Here is a 3,591-nt window from a genome sequence, read left to right as displayed (position 1 = left end):
GAGAAAAAAATTGTTTGTAAAAAGATATTTATTGTAGCATTACCTATAATACTAAAACTTTGGAAATAAATTAAATTTATAATGCTAAATAATAATTAAGAATGAAAATTTTATATTAATTCTACATAATATTATACAGCTGTTCATAATATATGTACATTCTCCTTAGAGATCTGAATAAAATTAATGATCTCTTAGATAAGACAGTTTGCAAGAATTTACCTGTTCTGTTTACAGCTATTGAAGAATTAACATGAAATATGAAAATGAACAGGAAAGAAAAAACCAAAATGAAAATAGTGTGTTAGGAGAGCGGAATAGTTTTATTCCTAATTTTTGAAAATTTATTTTAAAAATATTTCATAATATTTTAAAATGAACACCCCAAAGAATTGTTCTATATGTGGTTAAAATCTAAAATGGCATCTGGCAAGGAGCGAATCAAGAAAGCTTTACTACTTTTAGAAATCAAGTAATCTTAGAGAAATAAATAGTTCTGTTTCTCGGTGTTTTATCTCCCTTGTTTTCTATTGTGAGAGGCATTTACAAGTATATTGAATTTCTCTTGCTTATGAATTCAACTGCTGCTGCTTTTTCACAAACAGCCTTAATCCTTTGTTCGGCTGTCATAGTTGCTACCACAGGAATTATGATGCTGCCAGCAGAGAATTCAAGAGCTAAAATGAAGAGGTTTTTAAAATGCCAGTACACACTTTCCCCCTTTTCTTTCGATTGAAAAAATATATATTTAAATAGCTGTATATAAACTATATATTATGTGTTATATATATATTATATAAATATGTATTATATATAAACACATCTATTTATTTATATAAAAGACATATATATAAAATCCATTAAAATCTAATCTTGTTCAGGGCAGGGACCATAAAGTTTATTTATTCTGAAAACATAGTCTCCATGCTATATTAATTATTGTAAAATAAAATAAATATATTCATTAATATATTTGCTAGCAATGAAAAAAATATGCTGGCTTTCTTGGGGATAGATCCCACAGTTTTACTCATGCCCATGCCAGGATTTTCTTTTCTTTTTCTTTCAAATTCTTTGACTCTAATTTTCAATCACTCAGGATAGTGTCCCAGTCCATGTCAGGTAGAGGAGCTGGGAGTTTTTATTGGCTACTTTGACTAATATTATAACATTACTGTTATTTTAGTATGATTGAATGAAGAAAACAATGAGTAAAATTATTCATGATTGACTTTAAAATCAGAGAAAATAACTGTATGCGTAAATGATAGAGCTTTATTGAGGTTTAAAGTCACAAGGAAGATGCTCGCTTGCTAGAGATGCAGGAGCGGTGGGCGGTAGACCACACGGGACCCTCCAGGGCACCTTCCAGGGTAGCCCACTGCTACCAAGTTAAACGTATAATTCCAAAACTGTTTTCCTTAAGAATCTAAAGAAAATTATTTGAAAATCCCTGTAGAGATAGAAAGGAAAAACACCCAGGAAGCAATGATTGTGTATTATTCTACTCAAAGCTAACTCTACACGAAAATGACCTTAGTCCTTTGCAGATAGAAACAGGACGGGATCAAACACAGTCAGACTTTGCCTGGAGGGGAGGGATTTCTCGCTGACGGTCACCTGGGTTTTGATTAGGTGAAGTGTGATAATGCAAACTATTGCCTCCTAGTTCCTGCGGAGGTTGTGCCAATGACGATTTCACCGAGGCAGTTCAGAGGGAGCAGCTCCACACATGCGTAGACGCACATGCACGCGTGCATGCAAATGCTGTTCATTCCATTTGCCAAACTAATGTTTGGTGTATGTTACTTCCCTTACCTCCAAGGTTACCGACATAATCTAACACCAAAATCAACGTTGCTATTTTGATATTTTTTTTCGAAATTAACGATGGAATTTCTAAATGAATACAGGGGAGTCTGAAGACATTAATCTGTTGAATTTCAAGGTCCTGAAATTTTAAAACTCAGAAGAGAAGGCTAAGGTTCTGTTTTGAGGTGCACCTGATGCGAAAGAATTTGTAAGGCACAGGGGGTCTGCCTCCTCCGACCCCCTCCCGTACAGTCCTCGAGCCATAACACACCGTTAGAGGCCAAGGCAGTGTCCCTGGCAGCTCTGTCGTTCCACAGGACACAGATGTGGTCCTGTGCAGTAAGTCTGTGAGGGAGGCAGGGGGGCCCAGGCTTATCGCGTACCTCTTTCTTATAAACAGAGTTGATTTTTAAATGAATCAGAACCTTAATTTCCAGAAAGATAATCACAGGCACGGAAAGGAAGTTTATCTTCAAGTGCAGGAAACAGCCCGCGGGTCTAATTTTAGGACTGTGACTATCAGCAGCATCCTTTAAATACTGCAGAATGCTGCTGCTTCCAGGGCCTCTTCAGGATCTGTTTGAATTCACTGGGATCAAAGGAGCCCTCCGGTTCCCTTGGAGTGAGGCGAATGCTGCCAGCAGTCCCCTTTTAGCTGCTTCGTTGTGTTCTCTACGCCCCGTAGGTCCTTTCTACACCCTCCACACTCTGGGCCAAACACAACACGGCGGTCACAATCGGGCACTGGTTAATTTCCTTCTCTCACCATCTTGCTTCATTTAAGCTGAACTTTTCATGCTGCTAAAATTTCATTAGAAAATGACAGGCTCCCTGGGATTAGAAAACTTACCTGATAACAGACACCTATGTTGAAAGGAGTCTGGGTAAGATCTTCCTCATTAAAAGTAAAAGGAGGACGCTCCAGCCACGCCACTAGCTGGATTCAGAGCGCACAGACAGTCCACCTCGATTTGCTGGAAAAACCTTTTCTTGTTGGGGTAGCCTGTGGAACTGGGGCAGAGACAGACCTCAGGGGGCTCTGATTTTAAGACACTCAGAATAATTATCGACTCCGTTTTCAGAGTGCCCATTACATGTAAAGCATTTAACATGCACCAATGCCAGTATCCCCACGGGGGATATATGTGTATGCTTTTCATTGCAGGGTGCATATTACCATTGAGGACACGTAGATTCAGAGAGGTCCAGAAGCTTGCCCAGGGTCACCAAGCAGGTGAGTCGCAGAGCTGGGATTTAAACCTGGGTCCCATGGCTTTGTCCTTTCCGTTTCTTTGACATGCCACAGACACATTAGTTCTGTGTGACTACAATCCATTAAGGATACCTGTTTGGCCTCAAGAATTCCATGCTGTTTCAGACCTCAACAACTGGAGTAGTGTTATTACTAAACCAGCCAGGCTGCGAGGATTCAAATCTTCACGTCTATTTGGTACGTGGCTGCCGGCTGGCTGTGTGATCTGGGGCTGTCACTGCTCTGAGGTTAGGTTTCTTGAGCTGTAAAATGAGGGTAATACTAAAATTTTCCTCGTAGGATCGATCATTTTGAGAATTAAATGAGAAATTCTTGCAGAGTACTCTTGAGGACTCCATACAAGGTAACTATTGTTATTACCAAAACTGCTTATAAATGCTTCTGTCTTCCCTGTGCTCTGTATATAAGTGAAAGAAAAATAAAATGATTGGGGAAAATTTTTGGAACAAATTAACGTGTGACTTGCTGGAAACCTCGAATAATAATAATACAAATAAATAAAGAAG

General features: G+C 38.7%; 1 long non-coding RNA gene across 1 annotated transcript in view; it reads left to right on the top strand.

Annotated features, from left to right (window-relative positions):
• Window positions 1–3,077, top strand: part of LOC112482887 — a 5,201-nt gene extending 2,124 nt beyond the window's left edge. The window contains exon 3 of the long non-coding RNA XR_003047436.1: window positions 2,978–3,077. This is a non-coding gene — a long non-coding RNA (uncharacterized LOC112482887). The remainder of the gene's footprint in view (window positions 1–2,977) is intronic.
• Window positions 3,078–3,591: the final 514 nt, after the last annotated feature.

Source organism: Pteropus alecto, unplaced genomic scaffold (genome assembly GCF_000325575.1).
Source record: "Pteropus alecto unplaced genomic scaffold, ASM32557v1 scaffold16, whole genome shotgun sequence".
Lineage (NCBI taxonomy): Eukaryota > Metazoa > Chordata > Mammalia > Chiroptera > Pteropodidae > Pteropus > Pteropus alecto.
The sequence above is the reverse complement of the archived record's forward strand: the minus strand, read 5'-3'. Positions and strand labels throughout refer to the sequence as shown.